The 17,548-nt window shown below is 47.3% G+C and overlaps 4 non-coding genes and 1 pseudogene across 4 annotated transcripts; 1 reads left to right on the top strand and 4 right to left on the bottom strand.

Moving 5' to 3' along the window:
• The window catches only part of LOC134728505 (large ribosomal subunit protein eL22-like), a 25,091-nt pseudogene extending 8,155 nt beyond the window's left edge, over nucleotides 1-16,936 (bottom strand).
• On the bottom strand, nucleotides 4,576-4,647 carry TRNAD-GUC (transfer RNA aspartic acid (anticodon GUC)). Its single transcript has one exon. It is a non-coding gene; the product is annotated as a tRNA-Asp (tRNA).
• Nucleotides 5,074-5,146, bottom strand: TRNAF-GAA (transfer RNA phenylalanine (anticodon GAA)). The gene has a single exon. It is a non-coding gene; the product is annotated as a tRNA-Phe (tRNA).
• TRNAD-GUC (transfer RNA aspartic acid (anticodon GUC)) lies at nucleotides 16,876-16,947 on the bottom strand. Its single transcript has one exon. It is a non-coding gene; the product is annotated as a tRNA-Asp (tRNA).
• Nucleotides 16,948-17,194: 247 nt separating this feature from the next.
• Nucleotides 17,195-17,266, top strand: TRNAA-UGC (transfer RNA alanine (anticodon UGC)). Its single transcript has one exon. It is a non-coding gene; the product is annotated as a tRNA-Ala (tRNA).
• Nucleotides 17,267-17,548: the final 282 nt, after the last annotated feature.

The following is a 17,548-nucleotide window of genomic DNA, read 5'->3' on the forward strand; positions in this document are numbered from 1 at the left end:
TCGAACTCCTGACCTCAGGTGATCTGCACCCCTTGGCCTCCCAAAGTGCTGGGATTACAGGCGTGAGCCACTGCGCCCAGCCAAGGATATTTTCTAAATTAAATTTTGTGTGTTTAAGTGAGTGTTAAGAGTTTAGCAAAACCACCACAACAACAAAAAATTGTTTTATGTTTCCCAAGTAGGTTAGCTCTTCATAACCTTGCAACTAAAATTCTAGCGGATACCAGAACCAAGGAACAAATGTAAACTGATCCATTCTTAAATGTTTCTCTTCACAGACAGAAGAGAAGAGAAGGAAAATCGAGTTTCTTTCCAACAAATAAGGGCATTGGCTTGATTGTACCTTCACCTAGAAACCTCTGATTTCTCATCCTTTAAAACCATACCAACCTTCAGTGACTTTGAGGTTTGCATATCAGCTGGAAGACATTTTTTCCTCCCAAAAGAACTATTATGGCCGTGCGCCATGGCTCATGCCTGTAATCCCAGCACTTTGAGAGGTAGAGGTCGGCGGATCACTTGAGGCCAAGAGTTTGAGACCAGCCTGGCCAACATGGCGTGAACGCCGTCTCTACCAAAAATACAAAAAATTAGCCAGATGTGGTGGCGAGCGCTTGTAGTCCCAGCTACTCGGGAGGCTAAGGCGAGAGGATTTTTGGAGCCCAGGAGGCAGTGGTTGCAGTAAGCCAAGATCACCCCACAGCACTCCAGCCTGGGAGACAGAGGGAGACCACATCTAAAAAAAAAAAAAAAATTCCGTCTGAATATAAATATCAGCAAACTGAAAAGAAACATACCCACTTCCCAGAATGAGGGCTTCGGCTTGGAGGAAGGAGTCTCTTTACAATTGCCCACCGAAAAGAGCCATTCTTTTTGTTTGTTTGTTTGTTTTTTTGAGACCGAGTCTCGCTTTGTCGCCCAGGCTAGAGTGCAGTGGCAGGATCTTGGCTCACTGCAGCCACCGCGTCCCGGGTTCAAACGATTCTCCTGCCTCAGGCTCCTGAGTAGCTGGGATTACAGGCGTGCACCACTACGCCCAGCTAATTTTTGTATTTTTAGTAGAGACGGGGTTTCACCATGTTGGTCAAGCTAGTCTCAAACTCCTGACCTCGTTATCCGCCCCCTGCCCCCCTCCCGCCCGCCCCAGCCTCCCAAAGTGCTGGGATTACAGGCGTGAGTCACCGTGCCCGGCCCTAAGAGCCATTCTTTAACTGTGAATTTGCATCTCTCTTCCAGAGGGTTTCTTAAGCACACCAGGGGAGAGAAGTCACAATGTCTGGTGTCCTTCAGGTCATCAAAAAGCTGTTCCTTGGGGAAAGAATGGGTGAGAAGCTAGGAGAGGGCGGAAAACTGAAGGCTATACCTCTTTCCATCAGCCTTGAGATTTCTTGGCTGGAAATAGACACTTATTGTGATAAGGAAAGCTTGCATCAAAAATGTCCTGCCGCCTCGTTCTCCATAGTTCCGTGACAGCTGCTGGCACTTGAAACTCTTCCTAGCCAAAGACCATGCAAAATTGTCAGAAAAGTTAGTAGCCTGGGGGCAAGAAGTGCTGGACACAGCAGCTGTGATTGCATCACCTAACCTCTGGGCCTCATCTGTGAAAGAGATTTCAATGTACCTACCTCATCTGGTTATTGTGACAATTTAATGAGTTACACATAAAATATGTATAATAGTGTCTGGTAGAAAGCACAGGCTCTGGGCTGGGTGCAGTGGCTCTGGTCCATAATCCCAGTGCTTTAGGAGGCCGAGGTGGGAGGATTGCTTGAGCCCAGGCGTTCAAGACCTGCCTGGGAAACACAGTGAGACACCCCACCCCACCCCCACTCAGGAGGCTGAGGCAGGAGGATCTCTTGAGTCTGGGAGGTCAAGACTGCAGTGAGCTGAGATTGTACCACTGCACTCCAGCCTGGGCGAAAGAGCAAGACCCTCTCTCAAAATTAAATAAATAAATAAATAAGGCCAGGTGCACTGGCTCGCAACTGTAATCCCTGCACTTTGGAAGGCCGAGATGGGTGGATCACCTGAAGTCAGGGGTTCGAGACCGGCCTGGCCAACATGAGGAAACCCCGTCTCTATTAAAAATACAAAAAATTAGCTGGTCATGGTGGCACGGGTCTGTAATCCCAGCTACTCAGGAGACTGAGGCAGGAGAATCGCTTGAACCCAGGAGGCGGAGGTTGCAGTTAGCCGAGATTGCACCACTGCACTCCAGCCTAGGCAACAAGAGCAAAACTCCGTCTCAAATAAATAAATAAATAAATAGAAGGCAGGAACTGTGAAATGTGGGTCTGGCTTTTATAAATGTGTTCTTATCATAGGACTCTGCTGGAGGGCAGTTGCCTCTTCTATTCAGCCCGGCGTGATGCTTTGCTGACCCGTTTTGGAGAGATGGGGGAGAGCAGGAGGGCAGTGGGGAGGTGAGGAATAGGGACCACCGTGTAAACCATCCTCTGACCTCATTTCCCCAGCCTAAGTGGGAGCCACGGGAGAGAGACCCTGGCAGCAGAAGAGCAGGATGGCGCCATAGGTGGCATCATTTTGGATGTGGTTAAGGAGCAAGCCCACGGGTTGTTCTCAGTCCGCAAGTGCCCCTGCTTCCTCTTGTGCCCACCCACCTGGCTGCCAGAGGGCACTGCTCAAACAAACCTGAATGTTTCTCTCTGCATGAAACTCTCAGAATCAAACCCATACCTCCTGCCCTCTGTATCCCTTCAAGGTACGATGTAATCCGGCCTCTGAGGGCCGCTCTGACTTCACCTCCTTCTGCCCCACTCCTCCGTCCTCCCTCTCCTCTTCCATGGGTGCTTCTGCCACACCAGCTTCCTCACTGTTTCTTCCCACTTCAGGGCCTTTGCACTTGCTGTTCCCTCTGCCTAGAATGCTGTTCCCAGTTCTTTTTTTTTTTTTTTTTTTTGAGACGGAGTTTTGCTCTTGTTGCCCAGGCTGGAGTGCAATGGCGCGATCTCGGCTCACTGCAACCTCTGCCTCCTGGGTTCAAGCGATTCTCCTGCCTCAGCCTCCTAAGTAGCTGGGATTACAGGCATGTGCCATCACATCCAGCTAATTTTGTATTTTTTAGTAGAGACGGGGTTTCTCCATGTTGGTCAGGCTGGTCTCAAACTTCTGACCTCAGGTGATCCACCCGCCTCTGCCTCTCAAAGTGCTGGGATTGCAGGCGTGGGCCACCGTGCCCGGCCTCCGGCTCTTCTTATGGTTGGCTCTTTCTCATTTTCCTGGTCCTGGTTCAAATGCCACCACCGCAGAAAGGCCTCCCTGACCACCTCTCTAAAGGGGCCTATGAATCCCACTCACTCCCTATCCCATGCCTCTGGTTTGCCTGGTTTTTCTTCATGGCATTTACCCATTTTATCCTATTTGTTCAATGCCAGGTCCTTCACTAGGTGGTAATCTCAACAGGGCAGCACCTTCTCTGTCTTGCTGCCTAGAGCCGTGCCTGGCACATAATAGGTACTCAGTAAATATCTGTAAAATGAATATGGAAAGTTAACAAAAGATAAGCGCCCGGGAAAGGTGATAGCTGTATTCAGGAAGCTGAGTCTGCAACTGCCTAAAGACAAGAAAACGTCTCAAATCTATCAACATTTTCCAAGGGCCCTCCCTCGGGGCTGGAGCAAATCCTAAGACGGAAGCAGAAGGAGCAGTTCCTGGCCTCGGAAGCTGATAATCTTATTCTGAGAAACCATTACATAAACCAAACAGTTTGCAGGAGGGGTGCAAGAAATGGATGAACACGGCCAGACACGGTGGCTCAGGCCTGTAATCCCAGCACTTTGGGAGGCCGAGGCAGGAGGATCACCCGAGGTCAGGAGTTCGAGACCAGACTGGCCAAAACGGTGAAACCCCATCTCTACCAAATATACAAAAATTAGCTGGGCCTGGTGGCGCATGCCTGTAATCCCAGCTACTCGGGAGGCTGAGGAAGGAGAATCGCTTGAACCCAGGAGGTGGAGGTTGCAGTGAGCTGAGATCACACAACTGCACTCTAGCCTGGTGACAGAGCAAAACTCCGACTTAAAAAAAGAAAGAAAGAAATGGTTTCTAGGCCGGGTGCAATGGCTCACGCCTGTAATCCCAGCACTTTGGGAGGCCGAGGCGGGCAGATCACAAGGTCAGGAGTTCGAGACCAGCCTGGCAACATGGTGAAACCCCGTCTCTACTAAAAATATAAAAATTACTCGGGCGTGGTGGCGGACGCCTGTAGTCCCAGCTGCTTGGGAGGCTGAGGCGGGAGAATCGCTTGAACCCGGAAGGCGGAGGTTACAGTGAGCTGAGATCGGGCCACTGCACTCCAGCCTGGGAGACAGAGCGAGACTCTGTCTCAGAAAAAAAAAAAAGAAAAAAAAAAGAAATCGTCTCAAAAAAAAAAAAGAAGGAAATGGATGAACACTTCCACATGCGAGCACTGCCTTTTTCTTGCTTTCCTGTAACAGTGTGACACCCAAGGAGGCCAGAGACAACCACAGAACCAGAGTCCCGTTTACCTGCCGGGTTTATTCTTCATAGGAAGAGTAAGGAAAAATACGGAAGAATGGTAAAAACACACGTGGTCTCCCCGTCGGGGAATCGAACCCCGGTCTCCCGCGTGACAGGCGGGGATACTCACCACTATACTAACGAGGACCGCCCGTAAAACGGGTTCTTCAAGGGACTCTTTTAAGGTAAATCTAGCTTTCCCTAAACACTTTCCAAAGAATTAAGTATCTTGTATTTCCCACAAAACAACAGGTCCGACTTGACTTCATGCCATTTTAAGGCGATCGTTTCCAGTTCAGAAAGCAGACGTTAAAAAACAGAAAGCAAAAATGAACAAACAGGCATCAACAAATGTGCATTTGAGACATGAAGGAGGTGGAGACGGGAAAAACTTGACCTTATTTGATTTACCCAAACGGGGAGTGGAGGGGGAGTTTCCTTTCCCTCTGGCTCCTCGCGGACACTGCTCGGGGCTTTGTTAAATATAGAAAGTAAAAGCCTTTGATCAATTGGAAGGAATCGGCTTCGTCTATGCACCTCCTTTTTCCCCCAGGGGGAAGGAAAAAGAGGAACTGCCGAAACCCGGGATCGAACCAGGGACCTTTAGATCTTCAGTCTAACGCTCTCCCAACTGAGCTATTTCGGCAGCCGTTGTGACTACCATGCTCCTTTATCCTCCTGGTCGTTTTGCCGACCCGGGTCTTTGACACAGACGCTGGGAATGCAGGTTCAGCAGGGACTGCGTGCGGTGGCCTGTTCGTCTGTCAAGGCCACGACCTCTGAGAAGCCTTCTCTGATCACATCTCCCGCCATGGCCCAGCCTTTACTATTTATTGTTAACTTTATCATTTTCCTTGTCCGTCTCCCCAGCAAGCATGACAAACACAAGAGGAGCAGGAACCTTGTCTACCTCGGGCACCGCTGTGTCCCTCAGTACCTAGAACAGTGCCTAGCACATCGTGGGGGCTTGACAAATATTTGTTGACTGATTGACTGACTGACTACATGAATGAATGCATGCGTGAATGAATGAATCCCACCTGGTTCAGAGCTCGGGTTTCTCAAGCCCACTTCTCCGCGCAAAGGAAAAAGGTCATCCCCCGGGCGCAGCTCCGCAAGCAGCGCGAGGCGTGGCAGGGATGTTGACCTCGCCAGGGCCTACGGGAGGACGCGTCGGCCGGAACGCAGCGTTCCTCGGGCAGGGAGTGACTCAGATCCGGCCTCCGAGTGTGGCCTCCATGCTTGTGAGCACCTGCTCAGCTTCCAAGCGGGAAGACGTCAACAGGTTGGCATCCAGACTGGGCTCTTCGCTTTGGGAAGTGGGTGGTTGGACGGTGCGGGTGTTGTCCGGGACAGAATCAGGAAGTCCCTCATGACCTGAAGTCATTCAATAAGCATTCGCCGAGCACCTAATAATCGTCTGACCCATCAACAAATACAATTAACAGGCCAGGTGCGGGGGCTCAAGCTAGTAATCCCAGAGCTTTGGGAGGCCCAGGTGAAAGCAGACTCGCTTGTGGGTAGGAGTTCGAGACCAGTCTGGGCAAAATAGTGAGCTCCCTATCTTATTAAAAAAAAAAAAAAAAAGCCAAATACAATAACAAAATAAGTCCACATAATAGTAAATGCTAAGAAAAATAAAATACCTGCACTGTGGGGGCAGCAAGAGAAGGGAAGATCTGAGAAGACCAGAAGACTGAAGAGCCACGGGAAGACCTGGAGGAAGAGCATCACAGACGGAGGGAACAGCTAGTACAAAGGTCCTGAGGTTGAAACCAGGTTGGCTTGTCAGAGGGACAGAAAGAAGTCATGATGGAAGAGGTGGAGGGGAAGAGGAGTGAGGGGAGGGGGCAAGGTCTGAATGTGGGGCGGAGACCAGATCTCGCCATCTTTGGAGGCCTAGGAGATGAGCCTGGGTGCCCTGGATCTTGGAAAGCCATGGGGGAGCGAGATGATTTCCATCTGCAAAGTCACCCCGGCTGCTGGGTGGAGAATGGACTGGCCAGCCAGAGTGGCAGCAGGAAGTCCAGCGAGGAGGCAGTTGGAGGTGTTGATGAAGGGACGAATTTGAGACTGGCTTCAGAAGGAGGGTGGGAGGACTTGTTGATGGATTTCATATAGGGAAAGGGGAAAGAAAGGGGGGTGAAGGATGACACCCAGCGGCTGTCTGGGCTACTGGACGGATGGTGATGCTCTTGCCCGAGGGCAGGTGCCTCAGAGTGAGTAAGGAAATCAAGACTTCAGTCACAGGCATGTTACGTTTTGAGATGCCCACTACACTTCCAAATGGATGCACTGGGTCAGCCAATTTCCTGAACTTCCTGGAGCAAACCGGAGTCCCCTTAAGAGTCCTCAAACCTGGTGTCATGGGCTGAATTCTATCCCTCCAAAGTCTGTATGTTGAAGCCCTAACACCCAGTTCCTCAGAATGTCACCGTATTTGGAGATAGGGCCTTTAAAGATGTGATTAAGTTAAAATTAGGTCATTAGGGGAAGCCCTAATCCAATGTGACTGTTGTCCTCGAAAGAGGAGGAGATTAGGATTAGGACACAGACACACATGCAGGGGGACGACCATGTGAGGACCCGGCAGGGAGGCAGCCATTCGCAAGCCCAGAAGAGAGGCTTCAGAAGAAACCAAGCCTGCCAGCACCTAGATCTTAGACTTCCAGCCTCCAGAAAAGTGAGAAAATACGTTTCTGTATCTCAAGCCCCGCCAGCCTGTGGTATTTTGTTATGGCAGCCTGAGGAGACTAATACACCTTCCACCCTACTCACTGTGGCTGGATTTTCCAAAAGAGTGGAAAGATTTCACATTGTCTCTCTTCTGAAATTCTTCACTCCCTTCCTGTCAAGAATAGAGCCCCTTCTAAAGATCCTCCCACAAGAGCATGGCAAATGGCCTTTGGGGGGGCCCAGCATTGTGTATTCATTTCTGATATGGGTATCAGGTCTGGCTAGATCCAGCTCCAGACAGCTAGGCCAGCAATGCAGCACATCCAGCTCTGAGCCTGTGAGAGAAGGAGTGGGCTTTGGTGTCCATCCGGCTCTTCAGTCTGCAGCAATCCCAAACCAAGGTGTGTGTTCTGAAAATGTGTGTTGCTAAAGAAATTGAGAAGGGAAAACTGGAGTCTCCTGGCAATTTCTAATATTTTTAAAAATGACTTACTCATTTTGTTTTGTTCCCCATAGTTTGTTCTCAAATGATTCAGTTCATACAACCAATGCCCTATTTTTCTCACTTGATAATGTATCAGCTCAGTGCTTTGCATATAGGAGGCTGTCAATGAATATTTGTTGGATAAACAAGTTGCCAGGTCTTAATCACTTAATCACTTAATGGCTTCTAATGCTGCAGTAACAGATCACCACAAACTGAGTGGCTTAAAACAACAGAAATTTATTCTCTCACAGTTCTGAAGACCAGAGTCCAAAATCAAGGGGTCAGCAGTGCTTGTTCCTTCTGGAGGCTCTGGGGAAGAAACTGTCCCATGCCACCTCCCACCCCCAGCTTCTAGTGGTGGCCTTGGTGTCCTTTGTCATGTAGTTTCATCATTGCACTCTCTGCCCACTTTTTCACATAGCCTTCCTCTCCATGCCTCTGTGTACTTTCCCCTTTTCTTTCTTTATGTTTGTTGTTGTTGTTGTTGTTACATTTTTTGTAGAAATGGGGGTCTCAATATGCTGCCCAGGCTGGTCTCCAACTCCCAGGCTCAAGCCATCCTCCCACCTCAGCCTCCAAAAGTTCTGGGATTACAGGTGTCAGCTACCACAAACGGCCTGCTTTTTCCTTTGCTGTCTCCTATAAGGACACATGTCATGGGATTTAGGATCCACCCTAATCCAGGATCAACTCATTTGAGCTCTCTCCCTTAATTATCTCTTTAAAGACACTTGGATTCCAAGTAAGGTCACCTTTTGAGGTTCTGGGCAGATATATCTTGTAAGAGGTCACTATTCATCCCACTACAATTACCAATCACATATTTTTTTATTTTATTTTATTTTATTTTTTTTGAGATGGAGTCTCGCTCTGTCTTCTGGGCTGGAGTGCAGTAGCAGGATCTTGGCTCACTGAAACCTCTGCCTTCTGGAATTCAAGTGGTTCTCCTGCCTCATCCTCCCAAGTAGCTGGGACTACAGGCGCACATCACCACATCTGGCTAATTTTTGTATTTTTAGTAGAGACGGGGTTTCACTATGTTGGCCAGGCTGGTCTCAAACTCCTGACCTCAGGTGACCGACCTGCCTCAGCCTCCCAAAGTGCTGGGATTACAGGTGTGAGCCACCATGCCCAGCACACATATTTCATTTTCATGAGTTGATTTTTTTTTTAAGCAAAATATGAGGCTGGGTGTGGTGGCTCACACCTGTAATCCCAGCACTTTGAGAGACCAAGGTGGGTGGATCACTTGAGCCCAGGAGTTCAAGACCAGCCTGGGCAACATAGTGAGACCCCGTCTCTAATACAAAAATTAGCCAGGTGTGGTGGCACATGCCGGTAGTCCTAGCACTTTGGGAGGCTGAGGTGGGTGGATCACGAGGTCAGGAGATCGATACCATCGTGGCCAACATGGTGAAACCCTGTCTCTAATAAAAATACAAAAAAATTAGCTGGGCGTGGTGGCCGCGCCTGTAGTCCCAGCTACTCGGGAGGCTGAGGCAGGAGAATCACTTGAACCCGGGAGGTGGAGGTTGCAGTGAGCCGAGATCACACCACTGCGCTCCAGCCTGGTGACAGAGCAAGACTCCATTTAAAAAAAAAAAAAAGCTCAGTATCAAGAATCATAGAAAAGTATGAAGATGTGAACTAATAAGCATCCATATCCTTCTTCTTAGAAATATCCCTCATGGATAGTAATTGAACACCATTCTAAGCCTCTCTGCAGTGGATATATACAGAGAGCATGAGAGATTGGCAGATTGATTGTATTAAAATGGAATCAGATTATATATTTTATTTTTAATCTTTTTTTGGGACAGAGTCTCACACTATCGGCTGGGCTGGAGTGCAATGGCGTGATCTTGACTCACTGCAACCTCCACTTCCTGGGTTCAAGTGATTCTCTTGCCTCAGCCTCCTGAGTAGCTGGGATTACAGGTGCTCACCATTGTGCCCGGCTAATTTTTTGTATTTTTAGTACAGACGGGGTTTCACTATGTTGGCCAGGCTGGTCTCGAACTCCTGGCCTCATGATCTGCCCACCTCAGCCTCCCAAAGTGCTGGGATTATAGGCATGAGCCACCGCACCCAGCTTTATTTTTAACAAAAGGCAGCAACATCAATTTTAGTTTCACAAGAGAATAAGAAATCAGAAATGAAATGGAAGGAATTACTGAACTTAAGATAACTGTTTTGGGGCTGGGCGCGGTGGCTCACGCCTGTAATCCCAGCACTTTGGGAGGCTGAGACGGGGTGGATTAACTGAGGTCCAGAGTTCGAGATCAGCCTGACCAATATGGAGAAACCCCGTCTCTACTAAAAATACAAAATTAGCCAGGCGTGGTGGCGCATGCCTGTAATCCCAGCTATCGGGAGGCTGAGGCAGGAGATCATGCCATTGCACTCCAGGCTGGGCGACAAGAGTGAAACTCCATCTCAAAAAAAAAAAAAAAAGATAAATGTTTTTTCACCCCCATGAGACAAATTAGTTTGTAATCAATTCCATGTGTTAAGAAAAAAATAAACATTTAGAGGCTTTATTTTTATTTTTGAGATGGAGTTTCCCTCTTGACGCCCAGGCTAGAGTGCAGTGGCACGATCTCCGCTCACTGCAACCTCCGCCTTCCGGTTTCAAGCAATTCTCCTGCCTCAGCCACCCGAGTAGCTGGGATTACAGGTGCCCGTCAGCACGCCAGGCTAATTTTTGTATTTTTAGTAGAGACGGGGTTTCATCACGTTGACCAGGCTGGTCTTGAACACCTGACCTCAGGTGATTCCCGCCCGCCCGCTGCCTACGGCTCCCAAGGTGCTGGGATTACAGGCTTGAGCCACCATGCCCGACACCATTTAGAGGCATTTTAAAAGAAGTCACATTAGTTTGGCCCGGTGCGGCAGCTCAGGCCTGTAATCCCAGCACTTTGGGAGGCCGAGGCGGGCAGATCACGAGGTCAGGAGATCGAGACCATCCTGGCTAACACGGTGAAACCCGTCTCTACTAAAAAACACAAAAAAATTAGCTGGACGTGGCGGCGGGTGCCTGTAGTCCCAGCTACTCGGGAGGCTGAGGCAGGAGAATGGCGTGAACCTGGGAGGCGGAGCTTGCAGTGAGCCAAGATCATGCCACTGCACTCCAGCCTGGGCGACAGAGCGAGACTCTGTCTCAAAAAAACAAAACAAAAAAAATTCACATCAGTTTAAATTGGCACGTGCTATTCATCACCTGATATAGAGCAATTCATTTAACTATATTCTGATCTGTGGCTATTTAGGTTGTTTCTGCATAGGTTTTTCCTTTTGTATTTAAGATTTGTTCACTAAAGGCAAAATTCCATATATAGATTATGAAGTCCGAGTGTGGGATCTGGAAGCAGTTTCTGAAAAGGCTGAAGCCATTTATAGCTCCATCCTTCCCATTCCATTCTTGTCTTCTCCAAACATGGCTTAGGCTTAGTCTTTTTTTTTTTTTGAGACGGAGTCTCGCTCTGTCACCAGGCTGGAGTGCAGTGGCGTGATCTCGGCTCACTGCAACCTCTGCCTCCCAGGTTCAAGAGATTCTCCTGCCTCAGCCTCCTAAGTAGCTGGGACTGCAGGCCACCCAGCTAATTTCCACCTAGCTAATTGTTTTATTTGTATTTTTAGTAGAGACAGGGTTTCATGTTGGCCAGGATGGTCTCAAACTCCTGACCTCAGGTGATCTGATTGCCTCCGCCTCCCAAAGTGCTGGGATTACGGGCGTGAGCCACTACGCCCGGCCGGTCATTTTTAAAAGTAAATGTTTTTGTTTGTTTGTTTTGTATTGAGGTGAAACTCACATAACATAAAACTAGCCTTAGAGATCGGGTTCTCACTATATCTCAAACTCCTGGCCTCAAGCAATCCCCTCGCCTTGGCTTCCCAAAGTGCGGCAATTACAGGCATGAATCAATGCGCCTGGCCAAAACCAATTATTTTATTTATTTTCTTTTTTTGAGATGGAGTCTCTCTGTCGCCTAGACTGGAGTGCAGTGGCATAGTCTCAGCTCACTGCAGCCTCGGCCTCCCAGGTTCAAGCGATTCTCCTGCCTCAGACTTCCGAGTAGTTGAGATTACAGGCACACGCCACCATGTCTGGCCAATTTTTTAATTTTTAGTACAGACGAGCTTTTTAGTAGAGGCCAGGCTGGTCTCGAACTCTTTACCTCAAGTGATCTGCCTGCTTCAGCCTTACCAAGTGCTGGAATTATAGGCGTGAGCCACTGCACCCGGCCCAAACCAACCATTTTATTTTATTTTTATATATTTTTGTGTGTGTTTTTTTTTGTTTTTTGTTTTGTTTTTTTGTTTGTTTGTTTTTTTTTTTTTGTTTTTTTGTTTTTTTTTTTTTTGAGACGGAGTTTCGCTCTTGTTGTCCAGGCTGGAGTGCAATGGCGCGACCTCGGCTCACAGCACTCTCTGTCTCCGGGTTCAAGCGATTCTCCTGCCTCAGCCTCACAAGTAGCTGGGATTACAGGGATGCGCAACCACGCCCGGCTAATTTTGTATTTTTATTTTTAGTAGAGACGGGGTTTCTCCATGTTGGTCAGGCTGGTTTCGAGCTACTGACCTCAGGTGATCCGCCCGCCTGGGCCTCCCAAAGTGCTGGGATTACAGGTGTGAGCCACTGCCCCTGGCCAAAGCCAACTCTTTTACAGTGAGCAATTCAGTGGCATTTGGTACATTCGCACTGTTGTGCAACCCCCATCTCTATCTCATTCCAAACATTTTCTTTCTTTTCTTTTTCCTTTTTTTTTTTTTGATGGAGTCTCAACTTGTTACCCAAGCTGGAGTGCAATGGCGTGATCTCGGCTCAGTGGAACATCCGCCTCCCAGGTTCAAGCAATTCTCCTGCTTCAGCCTCCCGAGTAGCTGGGATTACAAGCGCACGCCACTACACCCGGCTAATTTTTGTATCTTTAGTAGAGACAGGGTTTTCACCATGTTGGCCAGACTGATCTCGAACTTCTGACCTCGTGATCCACCTGCTTCGGCCTCCCAAAGTGCTGGGATTACAGGCGTGAGCCACCGCGCCCGGCCGATAAATGAAATTTAATCCTCGTTTTCCTCCTCTTCGTCCTGGTTAATTTGGAAGTAACGTAATTCGTAACTCTGTTTGCTGTTAGCAACTACGCGCAACCAATCATGTAGATTATTCTTCTTCAGATATTTTTTGGTGAGATATTTCAAATACCTTTTGGAAAAGGGCAGCTTGGATGTCACGCTGGTCTTGCTCTTGCTCCCTTCGATGGTCACTACCCCTCCACCAAAGTTCCCAGCTTTTCCGTTAATTTTGATCCTTTCTTGGAAAAACTGCTCAAAGTTGGCAGCATCCATGATTCCATCTTCTACGGGGTGGGTGCGATCAAGAGTGAACTTTGGAACCTGCTTCCTTTTTTTGGCCCCCCTTTACCACAAGCTTTTTCATGGGCGCCATGGCGGTAGCGGAGGCAGAAAGAAGACAACATGTGTTTGTTTGTTTGTTTTGAGATGGAGTCTCTCCCTGTCACCCAGGCTGGTAGTGCAGTGGTGCAATCTTGGCTCACTGTAACCTCCGCCTCCTGGGTTCAAGCAATTCTCCTGCCTCAGCCTCCCTAGGAGCTGGGACTACAGGCGCCCGCCACCATGCCCAGCTAATGTTTGTATGTTTAGTTGAGACGGGGCTTCACCATGTTGGCCAGGCTGGTCTCGAACTCCTGACCTCGTGATCCTCCCGCCTCGGCCTCCTATAGCGCTGGGATTACAGGCGTGAGCCACCGCGCCCGGCAGGAAGACAAATGTTTTTAAAGGAAAAAAAGGAGGAGGATTACATAATTGTTCTGACATAATTATGGTTGGCTACAAAGATCAATAACAGAGGTGACCGTAGTCTGAGGCTGGACAGGCAGCTGCTTGGCGGATGTCCTTGCAGTAGTCTTTTTTGTGTAAGGTCGCGAAGGCGTTTGTGCAAGGTTGTGGTTTTTCTAGAGTCTTTTATCAGGCCTGCAAGCACGGGAACTCTCTCTTCATGGCCTTCCCTGGTTCTATTTGTCAGGGTTTATTTATTTATTTATTTACTTACTTAACATCCATGACTTCATTTTGATTCTGACAACTTTCACAACATCATGGGTTGAAAGTAGTAACTTGTGTTTTACTTCCATTTATTTAAATACTTCTAAGAGCCAAGCTTTTCTGTAAGTTTTATTAATGAATCATTTTTCCTCTTCTGTAAATTCATTACCTGTTGATTGTGATCTATTGATATTTTTGAATTTTTCTTAGGGATTTAAAAAATTATTTCTATAATAAAGATATTAGGCTGGGCGAGGTGGCTCACACCTGGAATTCTAACACTTTGGGAGGCTAAGGCGGGGGGATTGCTTGAGCTCAGAAGTTTGAGACCGCCCTGGCTCCTCCTAAATGATTGAAAGGACACAACATAATGGATATGCTGTAATTGATAAAGAGACCTTAAAAAAAGTAAAATCAGGAAGATTACCAAATAATTGGTCTGCTCACGCTTGCAAGTTATTCGCACTTAGGCCCTAAAATATTTACAGAACCAGGTAGGAACTATCTATACTGACTCTAAATATGCCTTCAGGGTATCTCATACATTTGGAAAAATTTAGGCTGAGCGAGAACTATTTAACAGTAAAGGTAAGGAACTTGCTCATGAAACACTAGTTGTTCATGTTCTTAATAATCTTCAATTATCGGAAGAAATAGCCATTGTCCATGTTCCAGGACACCAACCTAATTTTTCTTTTAAAAGTCAAGGAAACGGCCGGGCGCGGTGGCTCACGCCTGTAATCCCAGCACTTTGGGAGGCCGAGGCAGGCGCATCACGAGGTCACGAGATCGAGACCATCCTGGCTAACACGGTGAAACCCCGGCTCTACTAAAAATACAAAAAAATTAGCCAGGCGTGGTGGTGGGCGCCTGTAGTCCCAGCTACTAGGGAGGCTGAGCCAGGAGAATGGCGTGAACCTGGGAGGTGGAGCTTGTAGTGAGCTGAGATCGCGCCACTGCACTCCAGACTGGGCGACAGTGCTAGACTCCCTCTCAAAAAGAGGAAAAAAAAAGAAAGAAACTTAACAGAATGCAGTGAGGTCAGGCACTTCCAAGAGCTGACCCATCAGTCAGCCCTTATTCATCCCCGAGTGGTTGTATGGTGGTATTGTGGAGAACCTTTACTGGACACTTTGCCAAATAATTGGAGCGGTACTTGTGCTCTAGTTCAGTTAGCTATCCCTTTTACCCTGGCATTTCATCAACCAGAAAAACAAACAAACAAAAAAACATGACATCGTAAAACAAGAGAAGCCTCTCTTAGGTCCTTTGACCCCCTTGTTTATTTAGATACAACTGACGTTCCACGAGGTATATCAGATAAATTCAAAGCTAGAAATCAGAGGGCTGTGAGGTTCAAATCCCTTCTCCCACAAATAACAATTAATAAGAATGTAAATTGGATAAACTATATTTATTACTATCAACAACAATTTATTAACTATACTTAAAGATGCTATTAAAGGAATAGCAGAACAGTTAGGATCCACTACTAAAATGGCTTAGGAAAATAAAATGGCTTTAAATGTAGTATTAGCCGAGAAAGGTGGTGTTTGTGTTATAATTGAAACCCAATGTTGTGTACAACCTTCATCCCAAATAACACGACTCCTAGCAGAAGTATAACCAGAACCTTACAAGGTCTCACTGCTTTATCTAAAGAGCTTACTAGAAATTCTAGAATTAATAACCCTATTTCAAATTGGCTAGGACGATGGTTTGGTCAACGGAAGGAAACTATAACCTCAATTCTCACTTCTATTACTACCGTAATAGGTACACTTCTCCTTCTCGGATGTTATACCATGCCTCCGGAAGCTAATGACAAAATTAATAACGACAGTTCTTACCAAAACTACTAAAACCTATCTTAACTCTCCTCCACCTTATTCTAAGAGATTTCTCCTCTTAAAAGCTCAAGTAGAATAATTAAGCCAAAACATGCTAAAACAGTTTAAAAAGGAAAAATTATAAAAATTAAAAGGGAAGGAAATGTAGAAAGCAAAAGTTCCTCTTCAAAGCTTCCCCTTTAAATCATAAATGTTATTGATATCTTTTCTCAGAACTAACTTTCTTCAAATTTCTTATTTTATAGTAATAACTCTCTGTTAAGCCTTAGGTAGCAAATGTAACAGAATAAGCACACTCTGACTTCGGTATCTGTGTTAAACATGCTCACAGGCACGTAGTACATTCTATGTCCTTGTACCTTTGTCAAAATATTCGTGCTGGACGTGCCCAGGCATGTCCCAGCTGGCAGCCTACACTCTTCCTTATTTAGGAATATTATTACTTTTCTAAGTCCTTTCGTAAGGAACATCCTTTTTTCCTCTGTTCCTCACTGCTTTTACCTATTTAAAAAATTTTTGAACTGTTAGCTAATCGGGTTTTAGTTTAAATTGTGAGGTCTGGCTGCAGCCAATGAAGTCAAAACACAGCAATAGGGACCTCATGCATAAGGAATAAATATTCTTCAGTTGTATCTGACTTTTAAAAATTAGACGTATCATTTTGATAAAAATCGAATAAGAGAGGAAAGAAAAGAAGGGAGAAAAAAAATAGAATTCCAAAAGTCCAGAAAGGTACAGAAATCGAAAGTCAAAAAGTCACTCCTCCCACCCACCACCCGAGTCCTTCTCCCCAAAGGCCCCCTATGTCTACAGTTGATCGTGACTGATGTGACCGCGGGCGGGCCACGGAGCCTCTGTCTGTGCCTGTATTTCATCAGTTTGATGTGGAGAAAACGGCTCGTTGGTAGGATCCTTGAGGATGTAATGCGTGAACACTAAAGCGCTTACCAATACCGCCCCGCACATGTTAAGAACTGTATATTGTTGGCTGCTGCTCCTGCTGCTGTTGTTACCGTGATGCCAATCAGAAACATTAATATACTCACACATTTGTGTGCATATCTATAATTTTTTGACATAAAAATGAACCTATTATGCTCACTGCCGAGCACCCTGTTTTTTCTTCCCTCGAACTCTCCTTGGAGGGAAGGAACCCTCGTAAGGGCCCTAAGTCAGTGTTGAAGGCACACCTGCGATGTGCACATCCTCGTATACCTACTTTGTATATTTTGGAACACTGAAAAGCATCGCCAACAAAGTCTCCCCTCTGTATTTCAAAATATGAAGATACTTGGCCTCCCCGTCGGGGAATCGAACCCCGGTCTCCCGCGTGACAGGCGGGGATACTCACCACTATACTAACGAGGACGAGCCTTATGGGATTTCCTGCAGCTCCCTTCTTATGTCCATACCATTCTCTCGCTGTCGTTCCTAACCTTTCCGGGCCATCCAGGCTCCGCGCCGGGCACCCTGGCTGCTGGGCTTATCCAAGGCGGGTAGAAGCCCCTTTGAGTGGCTGGAGGCACTGCACGTTCCGAAGCTAAGGCACCTGAACTAGCAGAGCGAAGGGCACTTCCTGTATCACCATCCCCAGAAAAGACCGAGGCAAGAGTAAGGGGATGTAGCTCAGTGGTAGAGCGCATGCTTTGCATGTATGAGGCCCCGGGTTCAATCCCCGGCATCTCCAGACTTTTCCGCCTTTTTCGGGCAAATTACAGTCACATGGTTACAAAAGCTTGGAAGAGGACCCAGGCAACCCTCAACAACCTGCCTGCGAAGAAAGCTCCCTTGGAAGGGGCTGCGCCAGCACATTTCCCTGCCCCTAATCACAAATGCCCTGGGCCCCTCCACCGGAGATTCGCGTTCAGTAGGTCAGTGACGGGGCCGGGAATCTGCCACTTGAAACGAATACTCCCAGTTATTTGTTTCATCAAGCAGATAGAAAAACATGGATTCCTTAGAAAGGTTC

Source organism: Pan paniscus, chromosome 10 (genome assembly GCF_029289425.2).
Source record: "Pan paniscus chromosome 10, NHGRI_mPanPan1-v2.0_pri, whole genome shotgun sequence".
Taxonomy (NCBI): domain Eukaryota; kingdom Metazoa; phylum Chordata; class Mammalia; order Primates; family Hominidae; genus Pan; species Pan paniscus.